The sequence below is a fragment of the Epargyreus clarus genome, unplaced genomic scaffold (genome assembly GCF_041222505.1).
Source record: "Epargyreus clarus isolate Ecla_fem2 unplaced genomic scaffold, WU_Ecla_fem_2.2 ptg000014l, whole genome shotgun sequence".
Classification (NCBI taxonomy): domain Eukaryota; kingdom Metazoa; phylum Arthropoda; class Insecta; order Lepidoptera; family Hesperiidae; genus Epargyreus; species Epargyreus clarus.
In genome coordinates this window covers 14700429-14714512 of record NW_027332222.1, presented here as the reverse complement: position 1 = coordinate 14714512, position 14084 = coordinate 14700429, and the positions used below count along the sequence as shown (strand labels likewise).

At 34.8% G+C, this 14084-nt stretch overlaps 1 protein-coding gene and 1 non-coding gene across 3 annotated transcripts in view; both read right to left on the bottom strand.

Moving 5' to 3' along the window:
- The window catches only part of LOC140746964 (uncharacterized), a 74534-nt gene that overhangs the window by 7383 nt on the left and 53067 nt on the right, over positions 1-14084 (bottom strand). The window lies entirely within an intron of this gene.
- TRNAK-CUU (transfer RNA lysine (anticodon CUU)) lies at positions 224-296 on the bottom strand. The gene has a single exon. It is a non-coding gene; the product is annotated as a tRNA-Lys (tRNA).

Below are 14084 nucleotides of genomic sequence, written 5' to 3'. Positions count from 1 at the left end.
CACTTGAAATTTTTACAGATAACGGTGGCCACTTTAACAACAAAATACTAAAAATAAAAAATAAAAACTTGAAAGAAACCGCTGTTTTTCAGCATTTTTTGCTTTATCTATTAAAACGTCATAGGTAGACAGTACAATTTTTTACAATGTATTTACATCAACAACAATTTAAAGCAACATAATATTGCAAAAAAATGAAAAAGGTCAAGTTGGGAAATTATTCCGCCCAACGTGGGGCTCGAACCCACGACCCTGAGATTAAGAGTCTCATGCTCTACCGACTGAGCTAGCCGGGCTTACTATGCTGAGTTGAAAATTCGCATCAGTTACTACTGAAACAACACGTGTTCATGGGTTTCAATTTTATTTTGTGAAAAGTCATAATTTTTTTTTTAAATAAAAGTACTATTTATAACATCAGTTAACTAGTGAAAGTTCAAATAAATCGTTTCAGCGTTTCCGGAGATTATTCATAACGAATAGACAGATTATTTATTCTTACAAGCTGCAACCAACTATACATAGGCACAGTATAAGTATATAGATCCTTATACCTTATATTTATGTCAATCGGATTAAATGTGTAATAACGCACAAAGAACAAACAAACGTACCTACCACATATTCTTATTTTTAGAAATAGAAATAGAAGTATCGTCATTTTGTACTACAATCTTTATTTACTCGAATTATATCTACTACTGTATTGCCGTACAGTTGCGGTTTCCGCAAACTCCAAAAATACAAACATTGGTCTTGATCAAAAGCTATACTACAGCCCGTTACAAATCTACACAAACTAACTCAAACACTCTATCCACATGTTTGAATTTGTGACGGTTTGACAAGCGTGTGGCCGCGGCATAATGCTTTTGAATTTTCCACTATGCAGCTCAAATCACGGTAGATATAGGGTCGAGGTTTCATTGTGTAGCAGACGAGTATGTTAGGTTGCATGTGTGTGGGTACATCTCAAACTATTAGATACGTGGCGAAAGGAATGCAGTTCAGTGTTGTGGAATGCGCACTATGTTAGGGTGCGTTCATACTGCGCTAAATTTATTTACGATTTCGATCATGATGTTTAGGTCTTACTATACTTTATTAAGGCACAAACGTGATAATCAATATTTCATATGGCAAAGTTATTGTCTATATTAAAATATAATTCGTTAAAATATAAATAAAACTAGCTGACCCGGCAAACGTAGTGTTGCCAAATAAATAAAAAAAATGAAGGGTGAACAACCCTTATCACTTATAGATAATAAGATATAATAGCCGATTCTCAGACCTACTCAATATGCATATAAAATTTGGTGAAAATCGGTAAATCCGTTTCGGAGGAGTACGGTAACTGATTCGCTGGTATTTGAAAATATTGTTAACACATAATAAAAACATTTTATGTTCTACCAAATGTATGTTAAAAATATGTTATTGTTAATTTTGAGATTTATACTGAAACGTCACTAAAAGCTCGCCTTTATTCAAACATGCGCACGCGCCGAGTTCCGCTCCGGAACCGGTCGGGCTTGCGAAAGCTCGCGTCCAAGGTTGTGAGCTTTCTTCTAACTCCGCAGGAATCACATTTTTTATGTCGCTTATGAATTTGACAGACACTTTTTAATGTAGGTACAGAAAATAGACACCATGGCTGTGTTTTATGTCGCTTATAAATTTGACATAGACAGGCGTCGTTACAGTAAATCATATTAGATATTCAGTAATAGAAAGTACATATTTTGTACCTTTTTAAGTTTAGAGAATAACATCATTAAATAAACTGTTTTTGTTTTTCCCATACAGCAATTTTATTGATACCTGCTTTATAAACAGTAGACCTATGTTTCAGATGGATGGATTGAAATTAGCTGAAAATAATATTCACGTGAGTGAAGTCTTGTTATAGAATATAATAAATAATTATAATAAATAATATAAATTCATTTACAAGCAAAAACCTCACCAAACTCGATTAATCAGGAAACAAAATCGATCTTGTATCGATAATAATGTTATTGAAATAAGCCGAGATAATTTATATCCATCATGATAACTGCGATATAATTATATAATCAGATATTTTACAAGTAGGTACAGGTACTGTTAAAGCCCCATTTATGCCTACAGACATTGAACGTGTCATGACAGACAAAAACTTATTTGTCTATAGATCATTTTGACAGTCATGGTTCGTGTCATAAGATAAGAATCCCGGAATTTGGTAACGCACTCCATGCTTCTTGATAAATTCATACACATTGTATAGAATGATATTATTTTGTCAGTCACTGTCCGTGCCTGACACCCGTAGATTAGTAAAGATCACTCACTCCTAACAAGAAAATGTAACCAGTTTTGACAATTGTAATTGTCACTGTCATCTATTTTCGCGTTTGAAAAATATAAAAAAGTGTAGTTTTAGAGCATTTACGAATGAAACAATATTTCTCCGCACTTTTTCTTCGATTTCGTGTTTTTGCACCACTTAACTGCACATGTCGGCATTGTTCCGCGTAAATCACACCATGACGGTCGGAGACGCAATAGGAAAACAACCATTTTACATTCAATTACAAGGCGGTGAGATATCTGTAATTATCAATGCTGTCACCTCACAACTCTGTAATATTAAAAATAAAAACACATTGAAAACCTCACCAATTCTCGAAGTATCAGGAAATAAAATCGATGCCACATACGAGTATCTACAAGTGCAAGTAAGTTGGAAATGTAGGAACTGAGAATGACCCTGACCGCATCGGGTGATGAATATTGAGTCATGACTCATGTTATTGCGTGACTGTCTCCGTGTAGTGAACGAAATATTGGCAAATAGGGATTTTGGAGCTCAAGTGAAGGTCATATAAATGCAGTTAAGGATGTGATTTATGAAGATTTTGAAGAAATTGATTTGCTTGGCAAGTAAATATAAATCCAGTTTGTAGCAGCTTTTATTAGCTTTTATTAGATATTAGGTACAATTGTCATTGTACAGAAAAAGTGTGGCGGTGGAGTCAGAATCAGAAAGAGTGATGCCATTTCAGTCTTTTTAGATTTTTATTTTTATAATCTAGGAGTAGCAGACGAGCATACAATCCACCTGATGGCAAGTGGCTACTGCCGTAATCAACCCAGATGATATACAGATGATATAACCCTTATTGTGATAAGGGAGACAGACTTTTCCCATCCATCCATTTCAAGGGTGTGCCCTTCAAACCGAAACACAGCAGCGCCTAACACTGCTGCCGGAGTCGAACCACAAAGGGTTCTACCACCTTCACGAGATACACATAGATATCTGTATTTTTGACATGTATAGCTCTAATTAGCACTTGCGGCTTTTCTAACATCTGTCACCCTAATTAGGATATAATGATCCTGTAAACTGAGCATCTGTCCATCAGCCTCTTGAGATCGACTACTTTTTTTTTTTTTGTTGACGAGGGGGAAACCTTCAAAAGTTACCCTATGCCGTGGGAGCGGCACGAGGTTATGTGGGATTCTTACCGCACTAAAATCTTCAGCCTCTTGAGATCGACTACTGATGAGGACTTAAGCGTAATTGGTGCCGATTAAGTCAATCATATGCCTTCTAAATCCACTGCGTTGCATCTCCCTGTGTTTTTGCATATACCACGAAAATGGGATCCCGGAAGCGTCATTTTAGTTTCCTTTGACGACTGGCAGTGGAAACGGTAGGTCTATTCCGGTCCAGACTACAGGGAACATTTTAACCGATCTTATTCTTCTTCTAAATCCAACGGTTTTCTTCAGATCTAATCGAAGAGCGACTTACCTATATTTTCGCCTCATGCCCATGAACTTTACATATAAATAGACGCATACAAAACAGCTTACGGACACCACGAAATTTCAAGAGCAATCTCGAACAGGAATTGAGAGCGTGACCCTGACCGCGTCAATGATGAGATGACTATCGATTCATGCGTGACTCACTGTCGTCTGTCATGCGAGGTCATGTAACTGGGTTTAGGGCTTCGGTCCGACCGATTTTTGATGGATCGATTTTTGTTTGTTTGTCAACTTTCTAGTGATATCGTCTTTTATCTTAATATCGCTATGTTAAATAACCAAATTGTATTAACTTGGTTCGTTATTTGGTTGTATGAAGGAAAAATCTTATTGAATTTTAAAATCATCATCATTATAATCAGCCCATTACTGTCCCACTACTGGGCACGGGTCTCCTCTCAGAATGAGTATGATTAGGCTATAGTCCACCGCGCTGGTCAAGTGCGAATTGGTAGACTTCACATATTTTTGAAGAGCTTTTGTTTAAGATTTCTCAATTTCTTGACGATGTTTTCCTTCACCGTTTAAGCAAGTGCTAATGAATTTCTAATACGCACATAACTTTGAAAAAATGGGACATTACCTCAAACGATTAAGCTGAAGGCTTCGTACTGAATTATTTTTGATATATGTTTTTGTTATTTCTTCATTACTATTGAAGTCTTAGCTTATCTTAACATCGGTTTAAATTAAGCTATAATTTAACTAGCTTTACTAATTTATTTGTATGGGAAAGTCAAATCTTGCAACTGAATTTTAAACCATTTATGTCCAACCAACTGAGCTGAAATTTTGCTGCCTACGTGTATACAAACTTTACCTATTTAGAATATTCGATTAGATATTGTAGGTAGATTAGTCTCTCTCATCTTGAAGTCCCTCATTAGTAAAAACGTTATTGACTTTTTATGAATGTTACACGTAGGCACTATGTTTAAGTACACTTATAAGCCTACGATTATCTTGACCTTATAAAGCATTAAGCTTTTCACGAGGTCAATTTTAATCAAAATGATGGATTACAAATTGAATGAAATATCCATTATTTTTTAGTATAAAAGCGTTGAAAATCTTCATACAAAACGATAAAATAATATAAGCTTATTATTTAATTTTCGATGCTACAAACCTTGAAGGAATTCTAAGGAGACTAATTGAGTTTTAAAAGTATTTTTAAATATTATTTGAAGTAGCATAATAATGAACATGCAGTCCATCTGATGGTAGATTACCAGTCTTATTCATAAACGACTATAATTAACTCTAAACATGATTAGATTGTTACTGGAACACAAACACGTTGCTATACCTGAGGGATCGTTGAAAATATGGTTGAAAGATGGAATAATTCGTCTTTAATGTGACGTGCTCCTTAAAAGCAGAAATAACCCTTAACTATAGTAGAAATAGATGCTTATAGATATTACTAGCTCACCCGGCAAACGTTGTGTTGCCATATAAATAAAAAAATGTTAAGGATGAACAACCCTTATCACTTAGGGGTATGAAAAATAGACAGTAGCCGATTCTCAGACATATGCATATAAAATTTGGTGAAAATCGGTAAAGCCGTTTCAGAGGAGTACGGTAACTAACATTGTGACATGAGTATTTTATATACCATGTTAGAAAATAATACAACCATTACATTTGACAGACGTTGGTTCCCATGCGATTATGTAATACTATTTTTATTTGTGTAAAAATTCAAAAAATAAAACCTGAAATACTTCCAAATGTCACAAGACAATGTTTATTTAGAACAGTTATTATTTTACGTTGTGAACGTACAACCATATTACAATATGATCTAATCGCGCAAGAATGAGAGAATTTCCGGGTTGTGTTTTTAGAAAAATAGAAACAAAAGTTTTCTTTTCATAACCATGTTTGAAGTGATGTTCTTACATCAATTCTATTGACGCAAATGCGTTGATTGCAGTTTGCTTCGCACGTAATTAATGGATTCCAGTTTACATATTTCAATAAATATTGTGATGTAAATTGACGGTTTTGTCTATCTTTCTCGCTTACTTAGTATAGATAATAGACATTATAGCACAGTAGGGGCAAATGTAGCCAATAATATCGTCATCAATCCACTCTTGTCACTACTGTGCATAGGTTTCCTATCATTTGAAGACTTAAGCCTTATACCATTATAGACTTAGACCACGCAGATCAAGTGTGAATCGGTAGACATTCTTTCACACGCCTTCGAGATGTTTTTTTCCAAAGAACTCTCAGGTCTACACGCATCACACAATGTTTTCCATCATCGTTATAATTACAAAATCAGGTTCATTCCTGATATTGGAATCTCGAATCTCCCAATTAAGCGGCCGAGTTTTAAACACTAGGCAGTATGTAGGCGAGGACTCCGTTCCTTAGGAGATCCCGAAGTCCTCTACGCAGCGCCGAGGACGGCCACCGGTGGGGTTTTAGTGCGGTAAGAGTCACACATAACCCTGTGTCGCTCACACGGCATCAGGTAAGCGAAGGGGTCCCCGGTGCCGTGGGGGGTTGAAGGTTTTCCCCTCGTGAACAAAAAAAAAGTATGTAGGCCACATAGACAATAAACGAGAGACAAAAATATAAATTTCACTAAAAAATCAATTTTAAGTTCACTCTTTAATGAAACATGTTATACACTTTTTGTGGTGTAGCTAATTACTCGTGAGTAAGCAATGGAACAATTGTGAAATGTCGTTGCAATAACGCACATGAATAAATCAATTGTTGGTTTTACAAACATTATTGTGTTAAGAAATCTCTTTGTACGCACGAGATCCGAAGTTTCGTACGAATTAACGGGAATTTGGTTCGGTGCACTTACGAGTTACGAATGTCCAGAAAATTGTTGCGTAGCAATACCATTACAAAGGTTTTAGTTGGGACGCTTCGCGAAAAAGCAGGGCCGGATTTGGAGGTGTGGAGGGCAATCAAGGAGTGGGGCCCCCATTATTATTTACCGAATTATAAAGAATATTTTTTGTAAGTCTTTGAATATTAGTTAATAGTCTATAAGTAAAATCATTGTATTAGAAAAATATTATTCTTAGTCTATTTTCTATTACTGACATTAATTTAATTTCAATGTATTAAATATAAGTTAAATTTTAATTTCAATATATTTAATTCATCTAAGTACTTATTAATTGTATAAAATTGTATAATGTATATTCTTATCTTATATCTAATGTAAATTGTAATCTTAATTTCATTATATTTTAATTTACTAGAGCGTCAATTCTGTAAATGCCGTGTACTTTTGCAATGTAATTTATATAAGTGTATACTACGTTGGTGAACCTTTAATAAATAAATAAAATACAATAATACAAATTATAAATTATAATTCCTGTCAACAAATAAATTTATTTCAAAACTTCAAGAACACACTCTTAATAATGTTTGAAAAAAAACAGTAGCCTCTAAAATGGTTATGGAAGGTAGAAAAGTGGCGGTGATACTGCAGTCGAACTACAAAGGCTGCTTCTTCTACCTACAATTATTTAATTTTTCGTCTAAACACATTTCTACAACGTCAGTTGACACGTCGTTTATAAATACCCAGCAATTTTGAAATTGTCCCGTTTAAAATGTTTCACTCTTGTTCGCATTTAAGTGTAATTTGCCCATTATGAGCAGTGATTATGACATAACTGCTTCGTGCGAATTAAGTTCTCAGGGCGGAGAAAGCAGCCCAACTTAGTTGACAAACAAAAATAGAGTCCCACGAGATATGTCCGATAATTGCTGGTTTTAGATATTTTATAAACACCTAAAAATTATATACAGAAATAGGGCTACAAATATTTTTGGAATAACATTACGCTTCGTAATGTCCCATTTTGGATTTAAATGAGTTCTGTACAAATAAATAATTATTAAAGTAACTTCAATATAAATTCCACTTTCTAACTACATAAACTACTAACTTATCATCACGCAATAAAATCTGATTAATAATATTGTCATCTTACTTACGTTACTTATGGACTTATTTTGACAAAATTTTGGTATAAAGATTGTAATTAGATAGTTTTCAGAACTCAAAACCCCTGTTTACCCTAAATAATAAATTACAAAATAGTGTATCACGCAAAATAATCGCGTATATGTTTCTACCTACATACATATTATATATGATAATAGTTTAACTTACCTATTAAGATAAAACAAAGTGAACTTACGTGCCCACTCGTATTTTAGGAAAGGTATCATTTAAATCCGTCAAGGCGATCCAGTTTAAAACAGCTGGTTTAAATTAAGCGGTTAGGGTTGGTATGCCCATTAAATACAACCATAATAATGAAATTATATATTTTATAAGCTACGACTGTTATACTATGTTCGTAAATAAAACTCAATTATTTGGAAAAAACGTAATTAGACAATTATGGTTTTAAAAATTGTCTAAGTCTTATCTGTATTTTCTCGCCACACTAGGATTTCCTGTATCATGTACAATGAACATACATAGACTTACAAACACATGTCAAAATCCCAGACAACAGAAGTCTAAATTGATTGCCGAGAATTGAATCCGGATACGTATAGGATATACGTTTAGGTTCGCTCCAATGCGACCCACAGCACACGATCAACAAAAACTACTGCTGTAGGTAATTTCATAAAAAAAATCACAAATAAAAATGCTTTAGTTACTCTGTAATATGAGGAATGTAACGTACATGGATTGACTACTTAAAAGGTTTACTCAAAGTGACCACCACATTTATCGTGACTAAATTAAAAGTTAATCCGTTCGAGTCAAATCTGTCAATAAAATTGGCAATCCTGCCAGTTACGAAAAGGTCATAAGTTGTTGCACTCGTTTATCTTCGCGATCGGTAAAGGGAAAAAACTAAATATAGCCGAACAAGGCTACCGTGGGCCTTTGTACGCGCTACAGAGCTACTGTGTCTAGAAATGGCATATTTTATGTATTTCATAGCATGGTTTGTAAATATAAATATAAATATAGTGTAATATATAGAGTGTGACGATCCCCTACCGCTCAACCATCGCCAAAAGTACTCCCACTTAAGTCGTTACTAAAAACCAAAGCGATTTTGTTGCCTTTACGATTTCGATTAAAGATGTAATGAAAACTGCCCCTCTTATATTTCGCTTCTGTCACAATAATAAGCATATAAGCATGAAGTTCATCTCGTTAAATTTTGGTTGCAAGTTACTGCTGCTAATCAATCAACAGTCCCCCAATTCTTACACTTATATTTTAAACCCTTCGAAACAGAACCTGCAACAACAAAATCTTTATGCAACCATTTGATTTATGAAGATGATGAAAGTATATTTTAAGACTGTATATCCTTACCCTCAGTGTCGTTCGTCAAAAATTAGAAAATATTTTAAAACCACTAAATCAGTGTCATGGATTGGAAGGTCAATAACAAGAGCATTCTGTGACTATCAACACTACGAAAGGCTTCTATTTAACAATCACTCTGTGGTACACACGAATTCATATATCACTAGCGATCATATGCTCGCCTTGTACGCCGTGAATAATGGACTGGTATTGTAAAATTGTAATAATAATAAAGATAAAGAACTCCAAGGGCGAAATCCGATCGCACGGCCCTAAACATGATCCTGTTTCAGTAGGCGAGCTAAATGGGTGGCAACTATCACTTGGCGGATTTTATGAAAGAAAAATAACTTTTGCACGACAACTTGAACAGTTAATCAAATAAATGATTAGTTTTTTGCACGACAAGATTAGGAGTTAATTAAATAAATGAAAATATCTATTATTTCGGTCATTTCAAACGGAAGTAAAAGTAATTTATTATTGTACTTGTTAAACTCAGCTATACTTCGAACCAATATACCTGTTAGAAGTTGAAAATAAAAATTAAAAGTATGAAATAGCTAACGATTATGTAGTCCACCAGATGATAAGTGACCATTGTCCTCCTGATAAAACAAGGATCTACCTGAAGCCGATCACAGATGCGTGCACAGGAGTGGCACCTGAGGATTTAGATTGTCACCTCATATGTAAGTCAGCATCCACATGCATGGTACTTTTTTATAATATAGGAGTAGCAGACGAACATGCAGTCCACCTGATGGTAAGTGGCTACTGCTGCCCATGGACATCTGTAATCAACCCCAGATAGGATTTGATATTCCTATCCGAGATCGGCCACAGATGAGTCATTACCTCTGAGGACTAAGCTGGGACGCCTCGGAAAAGTATTTACATGTTTAAAACACGGATATTTCGGAACACTAAACTCAAACGTAATTGCTCGAACAAATTTCGTATTACGGCGTTCTTTTAAAATTTCAAAACTCAACAATGTACCTACATGCAATACTGTTATGTATACTTGCATCAAATGCTTTTCTTCTTAACTCAATTACAATGTATTACGACACGATTTCAAGTTTATAGGAGACTTGGAGCAAATTGCGTTAAATTGAAATTGATGGTCGGACCTCAGGTTTAAGGCAACAGCACAAACACTACAAAATATTACCCAACGGCGTGACTTACGCGTAATCGTGATTACTTTCGGTGTTATTCAAAGTCGTGCATCGTGACCTCGTGAAAAAAATTCTAATGAGCGAAATGAAGATTGTTGTATGACGTGATAAAATGTTACATGGTTAAATCACACATGATATGGAGATTTATAATATAGCTGTTATAATCAGGAGCACGTAGCAGCAGTACGTATTTTATACATTAAAATCTCTATAACAGACGATTTTAAATTGTATCAAGGGGTATTTGTATCTTTAGTTATTTAAGTATGTTATTTTATGAATAACATTTTAAACGGCACCAAAATATTTTTGATACACAACACATCCTTTTGCACGTGCACGTGTAACTATTCAATAAAGATTGCAATCCAAAACGGAATCACTTCTCACGCTCGTTTTCTATAACATGTGATAAATAACATATAGACATTTTTATATAACTATCAATATTACAAACATTATAATCGAGTGGAAAGCCAATATAAATTACGCCTCTTTGGATTACAATCTTTATTGAAGTTAACCGTGTGCTGACGCCCTAAGGGACAGTGGGCACGCTCGCGGTAGTCCATTGTAGCTGATGAAGGTCAGAAGTTAGTGGGTCGATAGAAGAAAGTAGGGAAGGGCTTGGCGCCAATAACAGTAACATTCATGTTTAAATTACGTATTAAGATAAGGTTTATGGATATGATGACGAGAAAATTATAAATTATATGGTCTCAAAGCAATCAAATAAGAAGTTTGAATAAACAGTAGTCCAAAGAGATAAGTAGGTAGCATATTTTCGATAAATCAGTACTTGATTGTTAGGAAATACTATATAGTTATATCTCTTGATAATTGAGTGACAGATTTTGGTCTAATAGGAATGACACACAAGTATGCAACCCTCTTGATCTTAAGTCGCCTCACTATGGATATCTGCACCCTACTAAACAGAAGACGAGCTCATCTTGAGATCGATTGAAACGTGTCTGAATCTAAGTTTAAGGTTAGTACAAGTTTTTACCATACCCTTTAAACCAGACCACAGATTTTATACCGTTGTTAAGAAATAAAGCAGAAATGAGGACATGCTCCCGCCGTAGTCGAATCAGGAAATGATTATGTTAAGCATAAACAATCTGAGATATCAGATCAAATTAAATTGGAGCAGATCATTCGAAATTCGAATACTTCAGAAGCCTTTTTTTCAATATTATTTAGTATTTGTAGCAACTAGCTACGGTAGTATATGATTATTTTTGGCAAGGGAGGGGTTCCTTCGTAAATAATTTTCATCAACGTTTTAGATATCTAATACCAATTCTCTTAACGGTAAAGTTTGTGACATTTATGAAATTGCATCGCAATCGAAACCAGTAGCTATTGTGATAAAGGTGAGGTGTTACTAGGTTAATAGAAGAAAGTAAGGGCTGGCGCCGAGAACGTAATGTAGGCGGCATTAGCATGCCGCGTTGGTACACCTAGGGCCGGATTTGGAGCAGGGCCACTGCTTTAGGGCCTCCACAAGAGGGGCCTCCAAAAATAGAGTTAAAAAATCAAATGTTTTGATGGATAGGCAACATTTTTTTGGAAGCATTATTTCTTCTGATTTTCATCGACCATACTTGCACTGAATTAAATACCTCATTATTTTTTTAACTAATTTTATTTCTTGAAATTCGAATAAATTTGTGGGCCCCCGTCCCTTAGTTGTTCAAGGGCCACCAAACCTCTAAATCCGGCCCTGTCCATACCAATACTACTAATGGACTATTTGTTGGCGTTTTATTGGTTCTTGGAACAACTTGATTCAGTGGGCGGCTACCTGAATTCATTATGGTTTCATGGTCACGTTGGTTGGGCTATGTTGGTTAAAATTTTCTTTTTTGTTTTAAAATATGCTTTCTAGATTCAAGCAGCCATATTAGGATTGTCTGCCATAGGTGTCCTTCTCAAAAAAGTGTATAAGTACAGACATATCCAGATCTATTAGATAAATCACAATTTACCATGAATGCCGGTTTGGTTGGATCGAACTCAAAATCCAGAACAGTAATTTATGTTCAAACACCTTATTTATTATGGTTTTAGATATATAGGTACTATTTCATAAAAAAAATGTGTTAATTCATTGTACAATATTTAACTCAAACTCTGTGTTTCGCACGCTATGATAACGTAAATTGTAAAAAATTCGCCCTTGAGAAAAAACTAAAATCTTACAAACCTGTGACATGTTATCAAAATTATGATATATGCAAGTTTATCAACAAAACGTCAAAATATTTGCATGAATAACTTTAATGTTCTCATTATTAACTTTCCTATCACCGAATGGCGATCCAAAATGCTCTCGTTCCGATGTCAGCTGATCGACCACTTTCTCGAGCAAGTGTCTCGCGTCCATATATCATAGCTATCGTTTTATTGATGACTCACGAAAACACGAATATCGATGGAAAGTCGATTAATAATTCCGTCCTGATTTCGTTTCTCAGCCTAACGAAGCCCGAAAGTGAACTTGACAGAAATGGCTGCAATGATGATCACTAAGGCAAGTTACTTATTACTGACTTCGGTCGAATAAAAATACCACATTCTTATCCGACCGATTTGGACGTACGTCGTACAAACATACATATGTTTATAGGTACGTAAGTTTGTATGTCCGCGACTTTCGTAAAATGTAGGATTATTTTTGTTATACGTTATGCCCATGGAACAGAAAAAACAAGTTCTTTTCTATGGTTATACCTTAATTCTGTGAGAATAATGAAAATAATTAAATAAATTACCTATTGATAACAATTTAATTTAATAGAGCGAATATTTATCACAATAATTTTCTCGTTACTGATATTGTAGATAAGTTAAAGAAGACAAATACGATTGAAGATCTTATTCGGTACATCTACAAGGAAAAGTGTTAAAATGATGAAGTCGGTTAAAAATTCAGAAAGCGCAGACCTTAACGCCTTAATTCAAATCATTGTTGACGTTAAAGCAAAAGTTACGGCTGATTAAAACGCTCAAATCTTAAACGATTAGATCGTTGATTAAACCTAAGATTTCAACATTAAAACATATCTAACCTAGTATTGGGGAATGCGGTATGAGGGTATGACCGATGGTTATATCATAATCATTAAGGTGGGTACAGACTGTTGTAACGAACATGCAACAGAATTCCTAGTGTAGATGCCATTCGCGCACTAACCGTGCAAACTACGTCCGCGAACTGTACCCTTAGTACGAGTTATTACGTTTGTTCGAAAACTTTCAACGTTTACGAATTCGCTCCTACAGTGCTCCCATGGACGGAACTAAAAATTTAATACGTTTAAAAACGGAACTATAACGCTATCAATTAAATGTCGTTACAATTGATTATTCAGTTTTTTAAAACTTACAATACCAAATTTTAGTTCCGATAATGTCCATGGGAGCGCTGTGTGAGCAAAGTCGTTATTGTTGAACGTTTTCGAGCAAACGTAAAAACTCATACTAAGGATACTGAGCATTTCAACGCCATTATGGACTGGTTGCGTGTATTACCCTTACCATGAGTTTTCAAAACATCCCACAATTTTACGTTACGTTTACTCAATCCATTATTCTGTTCAGTTTGCTTCAGTAGATTGAGAAAACGTAGCAATAAGTAAGTGCTCAAGTCTTTTTGTCTGCCTCACATGTTCGGCAAAAAAGAGAGACAAAACATAAAGCGCCATTTTGTCAATTTAGACATTTAATGT